Source organism: Leopardus geoffroyi, chromosome A2, assembly GCF_018350155.1.
Source record: "Leopardus geoffroyi isolate Oge1 chromosome A2, O.geoffroyi_Oge1_pat1.0, whole genome shotgun sequence".
NCBI lineage: Eukaryota > Metazoa > Chordata > Mammalia > Carnivora > Felidae > Leopardus > Leopardus geoffroyi.
The window spans coordinates 159,567,911-159,586,306 of NC_059331.1; the positions used below are offsets into that span (position 1 = coordinate 159,567,911).

Sequence of the window (18,396 nt, forward strand, 5' to 3'; positions counted from 1 at the left end):
GTCCATCTGTGCTTCCTGGATTTAATACCCTCAAGTTTAAACGTTCTTGCTTTCCTCGCATATTATGGTTTAAACAACCTGTTAAACAAAAGTTTAATATTGCTCTCTCAATATCGATAACAACAGGGGGACAAAAATTGCCTTTCTCACAGTCCAGAACAATTTGGTAAACTTCAATTAACCAGCAATACCATCATTTCAAATTTAAGAGTTATATTACTTTAATTAAACGATCTTAGCCAAAAGTTTCCTATAGTTACTACTAGATATAACAGTTCTACAAAGGTGTATATCATCATTTAATAATTTAATTAAGCAGGGGATTAGTAAATTGTCACTGTTGTATAAAAAGTATTCTTAAGTAAGCCTGACCCCTAATGAAAGACTCTTCTGTTTTTTAGTTTTGGAAACAGCATGAGTGGGGCAGATGAGCAAAGGGAGAGAGGGAAAGGGGGGCGGGAGGAGGGGAAGGAGGAAGGGAAGATCCCAGGCAGGCTTGACACTCAAATACAGAGCCTGACACAGGGGCTTGATCCCATGACCATGAGGATCATGACCTCAGCCGAAATCAAGATTTGGATGCTCCACCTACTCAGGCATGCAGGAGTCTCAACATTCTTCTGCTGTAAGACAAAATTCTCGAGAAAATGTGGACTTTCTATCAGTTCAGACTAGTCAGATTGCAGTTGACAGTGTGGCAAATTGCAAAAACGACCATAGCTCTCCACTAGTCTTCTCCTTTACAGTATGACTTAGCAGTTCTTTGCATCAAGAAACAGAATTTATTTCTCCACCCCTTGAATTTGGGTTGGCTCTGTGACTTCCTTTGCCAAGAGAATGGTGGCAGATGGCATAGTATAGAAGTTCCAAGCCTAAACTGCAGAAGGTCCTGCTCTCTTCCTTTCCTTCTCCTGGAGACCTACCTGGCTGCCATTTGAACAAGACTGGACTAGCTTTCTGAAGGTAGATAAACCATATGGTGCACAGAAAAGGCACCCACCTCAAGTTTTCCTAGTCTAACTGAGCATTAGCTGGTATGGTACCTGACTACAAAGATGTGCAAGGCAGTGCAGCCAACATCATGCACCTACCTAACATTACATCAGGAGACTTGCCTAGTTGACTCATAGACTCTTAAGCAATAATAAAATGTTTTAAGACAATTAAGTTTTGTGGTGCTTGGTAAGCAGCAAAAGCTAACTGATCTCCCAAGAAAAAGGGAGAAATTATTGTAATCTTAGTGAAATACATCAGGACGGCTACAGGAAAGTCAATGATGAAAGCCCCTTAGGAACTACTAGAACCCAGGGGTCAATCTTATGCTTCTTCTATATATCAGTCAACTAAGGCTAGGGTTACATTGCACAAAAGGACAGCTCTTTAGCAACACTACTGAGAACACTGTCAGAAAAAGAGGTTTAGGAAAGATACCCATTGCAAACTCTTGTTCAGTTGTGAGAAGACCTGTGGTTTTAGTCATAGATAGTACATTATCCATTAATACCCATCCCTCCTACTACACAGACCACTTCATGACTCCTCATGTATATTCTGAAACCCCATCCACTGATGTGAACCTGTGTATCCAAATTTCCTCTTTCATCCTGTTTTGTACTTTAATATCCTAACTCCCAGCTGATTTTGGCAAAATCATGTAATATCCTTTCACAGTAACAATATCTAGAAAGTAGAAGAATCCCTTTTTAATATTCAAGAGTCTGATAATCCATGCAACTCAAGGAACCGACTAAGTGCAAGGTAGCGTAAGCAGGAATATACATTCTTTGAATGTCAGGTCAATTCATGTTCTGGCACAATCACATTATGACTGATTTTTACTAAGCATGTGTTCATGAAATTCATGTAAATTCAGGTAAAATAAAGACTTTTTGTTTTAAAGTCTGAGACCAGAATCACTGACTACATTTTTGTTGGAAATAAGTGAGTGATCTTGCTCAAAGTGATATGACCTAAAAAGTATGTTAAAATGTTTTACTAGAAAATATATTTGTTATGCAAAACCAAGTGAGAATAGAAAGATATTTTTTAAATTCTCATTATTCATGAATGTTAGGTTTGAAAACTTTTAGATTAAAAATTATTGTTAGACATAGGTCTAAACTTAAATACAAAATCAAACCTTTGAATCTATTCAGTTTTTGAAAGGGTAGCATTTTGGTGGCTCCATCAATGATAATCAATGGTAGTCAGTCATGTCAATATAATCTTGTGCAAATGGAGGATGGTAATCAATTTTCACAAGAATAAGGTTTTACTAGATTTGGTGGCTCTGAAGAGATGCATGTTATGCGCGTTTTGCTTTTCATTTTGGAATTGAACAGTCTACACAATTTTGTAACCATATATATGATATATATTGTATACACACACACACACACACTCTGGAGGGTTCATATCATATTATTTTCAAATGATCCATTTCATCTAATGTCATTGTTTTTATAAGATGAGTTTTATAATGTATGGTAATTTAAAATTGCTTGAAGAAAATATGCTGAGAATTTTGTGACAAAAATATAATGTATCATATACATTGTAAAATGCTACATCTAGCTTAATCATATATATATTTACAAAATGAATTATTGGACACCTATTACTTAATATTGCTTTCTTCGTTGTAAATGCTTTCTGTTTATGTCTGTTATCTGTCCATTTATAAAGAAATAATTGAATTATCAAAACATATATCCTTCAAGCAACTGTGGACAAAAAACAAATGCACTTTTTAAAACCAGTGGCATTTCTAATGAAAGGTATTTCACTGAAGAGCCCTGGTGAATTTTATCTAAAACAATAGTGTTTAGAAACAAGTATTTGGTGACTGGATGTGCTCAATGTTGTTGAATACAACTGCTTCTAACCTTCTCAGCAAACAGAGCTAGGAAATACGCATTTGTACATACAAGACATCTATACTTACCTATCTCTTTATCAATACTCAACACCGCGAGTTCATACCAATAACTCCAATTTCAGTTCAAATTTAAAAGCTTCATTTAATTTTCCCCCCTTGCTTTATTTGTTGTGCTTCTCTCTCACTGTGGTACCCAGTATCCAGAATAAAATAAATTTGCTTGATCTTTTCAGTCTTAGACTATCAAAAGACAAATGCATCTGTGATTTTTTGGGATGTTCTCAGACACGTCTCCACAAGAATTCTTCAACAAGGACTTCATTTTGCCTTCATTCCTGAGAGTTGCTATTTTTGGGGTATGGAATTCTGGGTTGAACTATTTTTTTCCCCAGGAATTTTAAGATGTAATTCCATTGTCTTTTGGCTTCCATGGCTTCTGAAAAGAAAAAACCATTGTAATTCTAATCACTGTTCTTCTCTATATAATTTTTTTTTCTTCTAACTTCAAAATGTTTTCAGCTTTATTGAGGTATAAATGACAAATAGAAATTGTATATACTTAATATGTACACTTGATGTTTGAGTATATGTAGACACTATAAAATGATCCCCCCAATAAAGCTACCTAGTATTTTTATCACCTCACATAACTTTTTTTTATGGTGAGAGCACTTCAGATCTACCCTCTTAGCAAATTTCAAGTATACAATACAGTATTGTTAACTGGAGTCAGCATGCTGTATGTCAGACTTCCAGACCTATTCATCTTTCATAACTGAAACTTTCTCCCATTAAATAAACATCTCCCCATTTTCTTCATCACCCAGAGTCCTGGCAGCCCCATTCCTCTCGGTGCTTCCAGAAGTTCAACGATTTTAAATTCCACATATTTCTGGCTTATTTCACTTAGTGTAATACCCTCCAAGTTCAAGTAGGAGTCCAATCGCAGACGGGTAAGGACGTTTGATATTGTCCAACAGCTTTTGGATGTTCTAGGGTTGACTGTTGCTACTGTTAGTTCTTTTCTCATTTTGTGTCCTTTCCTAGGATGTCTTATATCTACTGACAAGACTGCCAAAAACTTTTTTGTCTTTCTACCTGTTATTGTTGTTAGTGTTTCCATTGACTCTTTCCTCTGCTTTCCATCTTGCTCCTGTTATTGGTAAAGGATGTCCATTCTGTGCACTCGATGCCTTTACATGGTAAGCATTGTTATTTTAACACCCTTATCTGATTGTGTCCACATCTGGTTCTTCGGTTGAGTATATGTTTATTGTTCTCTCTCTTGACATTGTGATTTTGCGTTTGCCTCAAAAATTTTTTTTATCAAATCACGGTCATCATGCGAACACAGGAACACTGAGTTATATAGCATTTACCTCTGAAAATGGACATACCTGTTCCTGTGCTCGATTTTTAGTTTTAGCTGGAGTTAGTTGAACCAACCTCTTCCAGGGTTGGGCTGGTTTTGATATGTGTTGTTAATCTGGGTAACTTCTACGCATCCACTTCCATTTGTTTCTTGCATTACCTGTGGTTAGGATGTTGGCTTGGTTGCTGTAGGGGTTTTCTTCAGTGCTGCTGTTCCATGTTTAAGTTTCAAACTTCCTGGTGACTGGTGCCTAAGAGGGAAGCTCTATGTATGTGTCCCTCTCCCAATGGCAGTCTGTGGCTGCTTATTACTCAGTGTTTGCTGCCATGCCAGTGGAGTCAGGTGCCAGGGGAGTCTAGGTTGGGGTCTCAGAGATGTGTCTTTCGTGGTGATACTACTCTTACTCCTATGGAGGCCAAACTCTACCTTTTTTGGCAGCTATTTTGTGGAAGAGGATTTCTTGTCTTTTCTTCAGAAGGAGGGAATCTCTAAATTTTCCCACCATTGGCCTGTTGTAAAGATTTTTTTCCTTTTTGTTTTGTCTTTAGTTCCTCTCCACTAGCCACACAGGATCCTCACAGGCGCTCACAAAGATTGCCGCCCTTCTCCAGGAGCTTAAGATGCTTGTTCTGCAGAACAAAAAAATTGTCCTTGTGGACCACTTTTTCTTCCTTCAATGGCAGCAACTTTTATCCTTCAGTTCTGTACCACTCATGGAGGCTTTATTCAGTATGTGCCTCACCCCTAATCATCTTCGTAGCCAGTAGAGGTCTCTGAAGAAAGTCTGTAAAGGCATCCTAATTCCCTTTGTGTCTGAAGCTCAGAGGGGCCATATACACTCCCCCTAGCGCACGCTCAATGTTTAGCACATTTTTAAGTATTGTAGCTCAATTATTTTTATCCACTCATGTGGTGCTTGGTGTCCATTTTGCTCATGTTATGCCAAGGTGATCCAGGGTTTGTATTCCATTTCTCTTTGGAGGAGCTGGTTTTTCCAAAGAGTTCAGGCTACTTGCTTGCCCTGCAAACTCTTCTCTTCAATAACCTGAAGAAAATTTATGAAAATGTATGCTCTTTTGGTTTATCCAGCTTTTCCTTCATGTGAGGACAGCAGCGACCGGTGTTACCAGCTTTCCACCCCGTTCATGGGAGGGGTACCCAAAAAGACGATTTTGAAACTTATTCCCCATGGTTTCTTAGAGGACCCCAGTAACGTTAAGCCCCTACTGCCCACAGCATTATACCCACTCCTCAATGACCCTTTATTGATTTTTCATACTTTCCTGTCACCTTCTCCTGCTTTCTCTACTCTGCACATCTTTCTGGGATTTACTCCTAAATAAAACAACCATCACTAAAGTCTTTTTAATACTATAATCCAGAGGGACTCAAAATAAGACACATCTGTTTCACCTCATGTCAAAACTTAGTTGTCCTCACGGAGCTGAGGTCGTGCCTAGAACTGGAAAATAAATGTACTTCTAGATCTAATGTATGTTTATTTTTTTGCATTTAATTTTTCTATTTCTCTCCCCCTCTCTAAAGGAAGGAAAATCATCATTTTTATGAGGCATAATGTATAACGTCTGTGTATAATTTCTACTGCTTAAGAAACCTACCCTTTCTTCCATGCAACAACTTGCCATATTCTGGATAATTCTAATACATTTTTTAAAACAAGTTTGGTGGAAAGGACTTCACTTAGTATCAGCAGGAGGGTAGTAAGCTATCTTTCTAACATTGTTCTAAAATCATTTGTTTTGGGGGCACGTGGTGGCTCCATTGTGTCTCACTTTTGATTTTGACTCAAGTTACTATATCACAGTTTGCCGGGACTGAGCCCCACATCAGGCTCTGTGCTGACAGCATGGAACCTTCTTGTGACTCTCTTTTCTTTTCTTTTCTTTTCTTTCTCTCTCCCTCTGCCCCACCCCCACCCACACACACTTTCCCTCTCTCTCTCAAAATAACTTAAAAAAAATAAATATAAAATCACTTGTTGCATATATTGCCCTGACCTCTATATTTCTGAAACTGTGTACTATTTCTTATAAATTCTGTCATGAATTATATGTTTTTGTTTAAAATTATCCATGTACAAAGACATTTAGAAAAGATGTTTCTAAGTTAAACAAGAATTTCATTTAACTATACTGCACAAACCTTAAAAACATCTCATTCCAGGGGCGCCTGGGTGGCTCAGTCGGTTGAGCGTCGGACTTCAGCTCAGGTCATGATTTCGGGGTCTACGAGTTCCAGCCATGCGTCAGGCTCTGTGCTGACAGCTCAGAGCATGGAGCCTGCTTCGGATTCTGTGTCTCCCTCTCTCTGCCGCCCCACCCCTCCTCCGTGTTCATTCTTTGTCTTCCTCACTCTCAAAAATGAATAAATGTTAAAAAAAGTTTTTAAAAATCTCATTCCAAAAAATTCACTTATAAATAGCTAGATCAGAAAAAGGTTATGCAACATGGGAAATACCATATTCTCTATGAATTTCTTGGATTATGAGATTAACTGCATAAATATGAGTTTTGGTGTTGCATTTTTAGACAAGAGACTCAGAGCTCAACTCTTTATCTGAAGTTCTCTGGCCTTGAAAATATAGTCCTATTGTTTTCTGAGAAAATAACTTCTCAAAATGCTGTAAATGCATTTTGGCTTGAGGCAGATCTGGAAAGGTCCAGGAATGGACTGTCTGAGCTTTATAATTCTATTCTTGAAGTTAGGTAAAATAAAGAATGGGAAACAAAAATAACTTTTTAGAGTTAAAAAAAATTATTTGGGTAAAGTAGAACTTTAAAAGTTAATGTAGAACTTTTATTTAAAACTAAGATTCAGGGGCGCCTGGGTGGCGCAGTCGGTTAAGCGTCCGACTTCAGCCAGGTCACGATCTCGCGGTCCGTGATTTCGAGCCCCGCGTCGGGCTCTGGGCTGATGGCTCAGAGCCTGGAGCTTGTTTCCGATTCTGTGTCTCCCTCTCTCTCTGCCCCTCCCCCGTTCATGCTCTGTCTCTCTCTGTCCCAAAAAATAAATAAACGTTGAAAAAAAAATCTTAAAAAAAAAAAAATAAAACTAAGATTCATTTAAAATGAATGTTTTAAGATTCAGAAAATATACCACTTATTTCTAATTTAAAATAGTGTATGACTACAATAATTCATTAAAATATGACCAAATTATGGCTATACCTTTTATCTACATTCTGCCTAAAATCATGATATGATTGTAATGTACTCATTTATAAGATGATTAAGAACAGTACTGATTTTATTTTGCTTGGTTTAGTTTACAAAGTAAATCAACAACTTTTAAGAGAAGATTATTTTATTGCTCACATAATCGAGCATTTCCATGATAATGAAGTATGTTTAAAGTCACAGGGGAAATTGGCAGTTGATCATTCAGGGATGAAGGGACAGATCTCTCTTCATCATTCAACTTTCTGTGATTTAAAAACAAATAAATTTCCTGATTTTTATAGAAAATTAACTTTTTTGGCACCACAAACATTATTTGCATCAATTTTTCAGAAATAAAAATGTTTCTTTGTCATGTGAATAAGTTATATGTTAGAGCTCTTTTAAAAAGCTCCAAAGAAAAAGCTTTTAAAAAGTTGGAAAAGTTTTAAATGTTTTCAAGGAACTAGAAGATAATTAATAAATATATTTTATATTTTTAGAATATGGCTTTATTATTAATTTCCCTCCCAGTGTGCATCATATTTCACATGAGTTAAATATATGATCCAACCATATGTTAATCTTTCCCTTGAAACTAATGATGAAATCTAAATAGACACTGAGCATTCTGCTACCAAGAAATGAAAGTTAATATCACAATAGAAGAGCAAAAATACATGGCAAAAACGTGGATGTTTTTCACCCTCTATATCAAGCTATTCCTCACCTGAAGACAGATTTTGTAATGTGATTTCTTGTCTCATCAAAATAGAATGTAAAATTTGTTTAATATTATGAATATTAGTTTCTAATCTTAGACCAGTGGAGATTTAATTTTTGCCCTTGCGTTATTATACTAATTTTAACTAGTCTAATAATGAATTTTTCAAAGAAGACAAAAAAGGATAACACTAATAATGGTGATGGTAGTGCATAAAAAGGTAGAGGGAAACACAGAGAAGCAAATTTAAATGGCTATGAAAATTACTATGTTGCTCGCCTACATACATTAAAAAGTGGATTACTCAAAAATAGTTTACCTTCATCTCACAAAATCTCTCTGCATTGCATTCTGAAAATCATGTTCTACAAATAAGCTAGTACATGTTCCCATAGAATCCTTATGAAGTAGGATAAGTAATATAAAACAAAACAAAAAACCACCTTGAGTATTACATAAAAAGGGATTGGTTTATAATTAGCTAAAAATAAAAAAAATGCTATATCCAATTTTATAACTTCTGTCAATATGGAAAGAGAAGTTTCTTTATCACATTTGTGTTTCACAGCAAAGGGGTGATTAATAGGAAAAGAGAAGACTGGCTGAGCTCAAGAGCCTAGCACTGAAAAGTTTTGCACACATAAATACATGAACACACACACACACACACACACACACACACACCCCACACACACACCAGAGACCCACACATGAAATACTGTCTTGGGATTTAGGTATTAAACCAGTTTGCTAACTACATAAAGATCACCTATGTCATAATACCTAAGAGATGTTCTTTAAAGTTAATGCATTAAAAATGAGCTCTCTTTAATATTTTTCACCTAGTAACAGGTATGTGTCTCTTCATCGCGCTTGTCACACCTATAATTTTCAGTTAGTTTTTTGTGCCTATTTGCCTAACATCTCTCTCTCCATACAATCATTGATGATACGGATCATAGTCATGTTTGTCCATCATAAACTCAGTGCGTGACACAGTGCCTACAACGTGACAGACACTTAATACCTATATCTATTGAAAAAATGTGAGTGTTTAAAGCAATGAAAGGATGCGCTCTTGAAAGCATCACAGTTTTCCAAACAGTGATAGAAATAATTTTCCCTTGGTATAAGATCAGTACTGAGCTCTAGGTGAAAATTCGAGATGTTCCATAGTTACTGGTCTCAGAATACCTCACAACTCAAAGCAATGAAGTGAATAGAGCCTTTGGATTAGGTCTATGTCTCAAGAAAAATTAAGTTACCGTTCGACTTACACGGTACGGTGTAAGACAAAATGTTGCTACCAAACCAAAATGAGTCTTTGTAGGTAATGGGTGTCATACTCCTTTAAGGAAATCTTAGGACACTCACCATGGACTAGGAACAGGCTTCGAAGTCTGGTCCTGCCCAATGTCCCCAGGGAAGCTGTGGAAGCCCTCACTGCCTCAAGTGCCTCAATGAAAAGTGAGTGTGTGATATACCTAACATATCTGAGGGATAAGTATTACTTGTAAACCTCTTAACTGAATGCCTGGCACATATCAGAAGTTTTGGTATAGGTTAGTTTTGATAATTTTGACGACAATTTAAAGTTACGTTTTATGCCTTGCATTTATATATGAACGGTGCTTCAGGAGGCAAATTTTCTTTTGATAAGAAAGGACTAGAAGATAGTCAAGTTAACCAACAGCTCAATAATTCAATCATATATATATATGATATATATATATATATATCATATATATACACACAATATATATATATTACAATATGTTGGGGCGCCTGGGTGGCGCAGTCGGTTGGGCGTCCGACTTCAGCCAGGTCACGATCTCGCGGTCCGTGAGTTCGAGCCCCGCGTCAGGCTCTGGGCTGATGGCTCAGAGCCTGGAGCCTGTTTCCGATTCTGTGTCTCCCTCTCTCTCTGCCCCTCCCCCGTTCATGCTCTGTCTCTCTCTGTCCCAAAAATAAATAAACGTTGAAAAAAAAAAAAATTTAAAAAAAAAAACAATATGTATATTGTAATATATTATATATATATTATTCAGTGACCCAAACACAAATATATAAATATATAAATATATGTTTATAATATATTATATATAAATATATAAATATATGTTTATAATATATTATATATAAATATATAAATATATGTTTATAATATATTATATATAAATATATAAATATATCTATATATATTATAAACATATATTTGTGTTTTGCTCACTAAATATATATATTATATGTAAAATAATATTTGTCAATAAGTCAATCATATTTATACACAATAGAGGATATATATCAAAATATATATTATATATGGTATACTATATAATATAGTATAGTATAATTATAATTATATAATATATAATTATATATATATAATTTAATTATCTATGTATAATTCGGTGACCAAAACACAAATATATATATTATATATTTATAATATAAATAATATATAAATAATATATAATATATAATATAAATAATATATAATATAATATAAATAATATATACATATTAATATAATATAATATAATATAATATAATATAATATAATATAATATAATATAATATAATATAATATATATATATAATAATATTCAGTGACCAAAACACAAAAATCCTCCAAAAATAAAGTTTGACTTCTAGTAGATGAGGCAGACAGTGACCAATAAACATAATAGTTACATTGTATGTTAGGGGATGTCAAGTACTATATAAAAAACAAAAGACATTAAAATGGAGTAGGACTGAGGGTTCAATATTGGCAGAGGTTAGGCTACAATTTAAAAAAAGATAGTGAATACATCTTCAAGGTTCATTGGCACAGACTCAAAGGTAGTGAGTGTGTTAGGCATGTGGAGAATATGCCAAGTACAGGGAAAAGCCAGTGCAAAGGCCCTGTGACAAGAGTAACCATGACGTAATCAGGGAACATCAAGGAAGCCTATGTGGCTGGAGTTGGGTGAGTGGGGGCAATCATACAGGAACTTCCCTATTTTTTTAATCTTCTGGTATCTTTCCCTTAGTTGCTAAGATGTTGAATGAAATATATTTTCGTGTAAAATAATCAGTTATACGTTTTTAAAATTATTTAATAGTTAATTTTGTTTGTCTCATAGAGCTTATAAAACACCAACATCTTACAAGAACCTGTGTCTGATATTTTTTCCATAAGTGACCAGGGGTTGATATAATTTTCTTTCACATCATCAGGTCTCTTAACTGATACTATCTTCAATCAAACTTACATTCTTCTCTCCCAAACCTATTTTGTTTCAGCATTTCTTATTTAGTGATGGTCACGTAAGAATGGAACAGCATAGTTGTCCTTTGCTTTTCTGTCTCCCTGATTCCTCTTATCTATTGAATCATCAAGACTTGCTCATCTTTTCCTTTCAACAGTCTTTCCATTCTCAGTTCTACTTCTTCAGCTCGGGGGCGATGGGAAGGCTTCTAAACTACTTTTTACACCACTGTCAAATTAAGTGTGGTGAGTGTGCAATTCTCCATTAAACTGTTCTAGCAGGACAAATCGATAACTGGCGGATGGGGTTACAGCAGCTCTTGAATCTCTCCATCCCTCGGCCCCTCCTTGTCTGTCCCATATTAATTGGGTAGTAATTTAGCCCTGGCTCCAAGTGGGACTAAGTATATGTTAACAGGCACCAGCGTGGTATTTTTAGTGGCTTTCCAATACCGTTAAGCCCAAATGCTCCTTCTAGTGCTGACTGAAGCAGCAGAAAAAGTAATGAGAAACCTGATTTATGACCTTATTTAAAAGACAAGTTTGTAAAGATGAGGGTACTCTTAGGGTGGGGAATTCGCATGATAGATGAAGTTAGGGAGTAAAGGTTGCTGCAATACCCCCAAAAGGCGACAACATCGTCTTCCAGGGAAATCGAAGAAAGCAAGCCACCCAGGTGCTTCGGAATAAAAGACAAATTCTTTTTCCAACAAAGATTGGATTATATTTGTTTGCAGTGATTTTATGAATTTATATATTATACATTATATATATATATACACATATACATTATATATATACATATATACATAAATAATAATGTATAATTTATATATTACACATTATATATTATACATTATATATATATATATATATATATATATATATATCATCCCATAGCTTGAAATGTCAGAGATATAAAAATATCAAATTTATGAATAGTCTAAAATGCAAAAGGTATAGTTGTGTCATTGTCATATTCCACTGAAATTTCACTGAACTTGGATTCAATGTCTAAAGAAAACCTAAAATGAAGTAAGGAATACAACTTAGACACAGACAGACTTTCTATTTATATAAAAAAGAAATCAGGTTTCAACAAGTGGATGATTTTTCTTAACATGACATTTTTTGGCCCCAAATATTCACCCATTCAGTGTCCTAGAACTTAGCACATGATTTATAACCCTCAAATAATCTGTGCTATATAGCTATAGTTACAAAATTGAATGACTGGGTGAACTGAGACACACAGCCTAGATTTGAGACTCAGGTCAATGCAATTTTAGGCAAGTAAGTTATTTTATCTTCATAGGTTTCACGGATTTTACAACTGAGATGATTATGTTGATTTGTTGATCTCTAGGACCCAGCTCAGTAGAAAGAGGGGCCTTGAGAACAAAGAAAGAAGATCTATATCTGTATCTACCTTTATCTGTATCCATCCCTGTCTTTCAATTGAAAAGCCACATAATTCGATTGGAAGGTAAAATGCAGCTCACTTATTTCCATTATTTCTATTAAATCATGGATTTCCATTATTTCTATTAAATCATGGCTATGTGGTCAGGGCAATTCTCCCAAGGGCACTCTTGCACACAATGTTCACTTTATGTGAAACCAAAACAATAATTTAAGGAGCTCCAGAAGGTACGTGAGTCCATTACAAAAATCCACTTGGCTGCATTCCTTAAAATTAAAAAATGAGAAAAAGTTAATGCTTCCCGCAGAACTTTAATTTCTGAAAATGCCAAATGCACACATACGTCTGTTCCTTTTCCCATCCTATCAACATGGTCATAATTGAGTTACTGCCTCAAATTCAATATGGCATGTATATACATGAAAAGTGATCTAAGTGCCTTCAACAGAAGGATAGAATACACATCTTATAATTCTTTGTCAATTATTAAGTTAAATACATTAAAAATAGACATGTATAGATAGGACATTTTCTTAACTGGGGTAAAAACTGTGTAAACACAAATATTGCATTGTATCCCTGACTGTATTATAAAGTTAAAATATAGACTTTATAATGATTACTTTAATATATATTAAATGATTTTTGGAAGCACTCGGTCAGAGCCTCTTTCTCTCTCTCAGCTCTTTAAGGGGAAGATTCAAACAAAGCCATGAAGAAAATATAAAATAATTGCGTAGCAAACACATCCCACAGTACACTTCTGTGGCAAGCAGAGTTCTAAGATGACCCAATGATCCCCACCCTCTGTTATTACATCCATAACTAGGATACACTACATGATAAAAGATATTTTGCAGATGTAATTACTGTTACTAATCAATTGACCATATTATCAGTAGATTATCCAGGTGAACCAAGCCTAATGAGGTGAGTCCTTTAAAAACAGTGTTTCCAGGGTGCCTGGGTGGTTCAGTCGATTGAGTATCTGACTTCAGCTCAGGTCATGATCTCACAGTTTGTGGGTTTGAGCCCTGCATCGGGCTCCGTGCTGACAGCTCAGAGCCTGGAGCCTGCTTCAGATTCTGTCTCTACCCCACCCCCTCTCAAAAACAAAAAAAAAACAAAGATTAAAAAAAATAAAAATAAAAAGTGTTTTGTTGCACTATATGCTAAGTAACTTGGATGTAAATTTTAAAAAGTAAATTAAAAAAATAAATAAATCAGTGTTTTCTCAGGATGATAATAAAAGAGCAAATCAGAGAGATCCAAATGCAAAAAGGATATTATGAGAAAGAGAGAGAGAGAGAGGCAGAGAGGGAGGGAGAGAGATTTCATTGCTGGTTCAAAGATGGAGAAGGTTTTTAGAAAGGACATGAGAGGATTCTAGAAGCTAAGAATGATCCCAGTTGACATCCAACAAGAAAATCAAAACCTAGTCCTACAACAGCCTGAACTGAATTCTGCCAAATAAGGTGAAGGAGCCCGAAGGTAGATTCTTTCCCAAAGACTCCAATAAAAGGCTATTCCAGTGACACTTGGATCTCAAACTTGTGAGACACTAGGTAGAACCCCCAGTAACGCCCATATCTCACCTACAGAAGTGTGCAATAAGTGGTTGTCTTAAGCTGCTACATTTGTGGTAACTTGTCCTGCAAAAATGGAAACCTACTAGCACTTCTAAGGCCTCAGATTCATCTCACATCTAAAAATAAACTGTAAATGAATTCGAAAACTAAGGGAAAAACAAAGCTCCAATTTTTTTTAAATATAGGAAAATGTCTTCTGACCTGAGATCAAAAAAAGGACATTTTAAAAAGAAAAAATAGGAAACACAAAAAGTAATAAAAACATTAAATTTGGATCCACTGAAAATCTCAGAAAAAAACTTGCAGATTCAAAGTAGAAGGACAAATTATACACTGCAAGATAATTTTTAACATATATTACTTAAAATGATCATTTAATTATAATACAATAAATTTTAAAAATGACAACTCATTAGAAGTCAATCCAACAGAAAAAATTAGAAAATCATGTAAAAAGAGAAATTATATAAAAACTGAAATGGTTTATACATATATGAAAAATACTCAATCTCAACAGTAAGTAGAGAATTGCAATTTTCCTAGAAAGTCATATACTATTTCATGCCTATCATATTGACCAATGTAAAACAGTCTGTATAGCAATAAAAGGGAAATGTGTATGAGGCTTTGGACACTAAATTGCTGTACTTTGGAATCTAATTTGGGATTACCTACTAATGTTGAAGGCTCCAATTTCCATTAGTCAACTATCTTATTCCTAGGTTACTCCTAAGAGAAATTTGTACATATGTTCAGGTGGGGAATTACAACTTGCTTCTAGTGAAAAACTGTAGGCTACTTAAATTGTGGTCTTCCAGCAGAATGTGTAAAATAGAAATGATTTTAAGTTACAGGCACTAGATACTATTCATCTTAAATTAAATAAATCCCAAGATCCTAAATTTCTAAATACATTATTTTCTAGCATTACATGGGAGTTTCCCATTTCTAAGTACAACTTTTATAACACTAAACCACACACACACACACACACACACACACACACACACACACACACACTTCACCAACTGTCAATTTCTCATTTATCCGGCAAATAAAAATACGTCCGTCACACTAAATAAATTTTAAGGTAAGTTCTGGGAGGGGTCTCCTCTAATCATGAGTCATGTCATGATTTATCAGGGCTTCCTTCTTTCCTTGGTTATTCCTAACAGATAAAGGACGGCACTGGATATGGGTTATATTGGTCTTTATTTGGGTTATCTAAGTTAGAAATATTATACACATGGTCCATAGCAGTAATGGCAATTCTGGTTTAGCAACCTCCAATCTTTAATAACTTAAATATTACTAACAAAATATTGTCTTTGAGACAGGGCCTTATTAAAGAAAAGTAAATTTGGAAAGAAAGTTTGAAAATTAAAGAGAATTTAAAAATATAATTAAATGCAGGGCGAAAACCACCAGGGACCCAGGAGGGACACGCCATTCCTGCTGTTGCATGCACTTTCAGGGAGTCTGTGCTCTTGCTTAATTTTGGGACCTCCGTCATCAGTTTCTACTCCAGGGGAGGTGTTTTGCCCTTAGTCATCCCCCACCTTTTCATAGAGTATCACTAGAACCAAGGCTGAATACCCCTGTGTGAAGTCCACCAGACTCATGTTCAAGGACCGAGGCTAAGAGTAAGAAGAAAAAGAGTAAACAGAAGAAGAAAAGAGAGAGGATGAAGAAACAACTTCATCTTATAATCTGGCGGACAGGAACAACCTTTGGTGAAATACCAGGAACCATAGCCATTGAAATGGATAAAGGAACCTACATACATGCACTTGACAATGGACTTCTTACACTGGGAGCTCCACATAAAGAAGATGAGGAGGGCCCTAGTACCCCAGAGCACTTTACACCTGTTTAATTGCCTGATTCCAGAATTGTGCTGAAATCTGGCTATGGAAAATACCTTTGTATCAAAGCAGATGGACTTGTTGTGGGGTGTTTGGAGCAACTAGACCAAGAGAACAAGGGAACTAGACTTTCAAGAGGAGAAAATGGCTTTGTTGGCCTCAAATAGCTGCTCAGATGCAATGAAGCAGGCAATATAGAAAAAAAAAGTAAAACAGCAGGAGAAAAATAAATGATAAAGATTAGATCCTGGGCTGAAAGAGTAATTAAGAAAAAGGATGATATTCCAGAAGAAGACAAAAGAAACGTTAAGCAGTGTGAAATCAATTACGTAAAGAAATTTCAGAGCTTCCAAGCCCACAAACTTAGTAAAGATGACAGTGAAATTCTCAAAAAGGCCTGGAGAGATGGGTTTTTCCGTCAAACACTTCTGGACAGGAGAGCAAAATTGAAAGCTGATAGATATAGCAAATGACCAGAATTTGTGTCTCTGACTTCTCCTATTTTTTTCTTCTGAATAGTCAGTGGAACGAAGTGTTTCTGCAAAATATATATAACATATAAAATTAAATGCAAACACTTATTTATATGCATCCTTATTAGTTGGGCCACCGATTTTTTTTAAGTTACCCTAAATAAAAGTCAGAGTTAAAAACTTTACATGTTTTCTTTCTTTCTTCCCCACCATGGAGGGTTCTTCAGTAAGGGTAGTTAAGATCTATTTTATGAGAATTTCGACTCTTAGAGTAGATGTGTTTCTATTTCTCCTGATGACTACTACTAAAGCCCTTGGAGACACATATATTACTTCCCTGGGTTTACATAGATCTTTAAATATAAAGGAAACCCAAGAAGAATTTGAAAGGTGGAAAGAAGAAGGCAGAAAGGCTAGGAATCTTGAATCCTGATAAATGGTATGTGATGATTTGACTGGGCTCTCATTACAACATGTATAAATAAACCAGGCTGGTTTCTAGGAAAGCTGGCAACATAGAAAAATCAAGGAAAAATAGATAAAAGCAATTCCCCATGGTGTTACTTGAGTAGTATGGAAAGTCTGGATTCTACCCCCACGCAACAGTAATAAAGTAACCCTTCTCTCCTCCACTGGGGTAATATCAAGGAGGCTGAGTAAAGAGGCAGGACTTTCCCCACATTTCTGGAATAATGAGCCCCATTCACACAACATCAGTGGAAGCAGTGCCCAAAACAGTAACAAAGGACCTCTTCCCTTCATAGATGTGGTGTGAAGAGAAGCCTAGCAGGAGGTCTGAACTCTTACTCCTGGGTCAACAAGTAACGATAGTCCTCTTCCCTCCACCTCAGGGTATCAGTGGAAGCTGAATAGGAAACCTGGACTTCCATTCCCATGTGAAAGTAACAGACATCTTCTTCCTTGTTAAAAGAAGTGATTTAAAAATTAGAATGTATCATCAAAGAAATAGAAAGCCTTGGTAAAAAAAAAAAAAAAAAAAAAAAAAAAAAAGAACCTATAAAGAAGAACCGAATGGAAACTTAAGGACAGAAAAATAAGGTAACAAAAATTTTAAAACCCGATGGATGTATTTCACACAACGAACTGGACAGAAGAAATATTAGACTGGAAGACAGAATAGAAATTACCTGAACCTAAACAACAGAGAGAAAATACACTAAAACAAAAACAAAAAACAGAGACTGAGGGACATGTGGGACTATAACAAAAGATGTAAAATCCCAAAAGAAGATGAGGCTAAAAACTTTTAAACTACTTAAATTTGGCAAAAAACATAACCTATAGATCTAAGAATCTGAGCAAATTCCAATAAGGATAAACCATGGCAGATTCATTGTAATTAAACTTGTGAAAAATTAAAGACAGAAAACAAACGTTGAAAGCAGCCAGAGAAAAAACAACACCTTACCTACAGGAGAAAATCAACTCTAATGAAAATAGACTTCTTATGAGAATAAGTGAAGCACAGAAAGGAGAGGCATACTATTTCCCAATTATGAACAAAAGAACTACAATTTCAGAACCTTATATTCAGTGAAAATATCCTTTAGTAATGAAGGGAAAATCAAGATATAATCAGATAAAGGAAAACTAGAATTTGTGATATATAGAGAGAGATAGAG

General features: G+C 35.3%; 1 pseudogene; it reads left to right on the forward strand.

Moving 5' to 3' along the window:
• The first annotated feature begins 598 nt into the window (after nt 1–598).
• On the forward strand, nt 599–16,753 carry LOC123607305 (annotated as a pseudogene).
• Nucleotides 16,754–18,396: the final 1,643 nt, after the last annotated feature.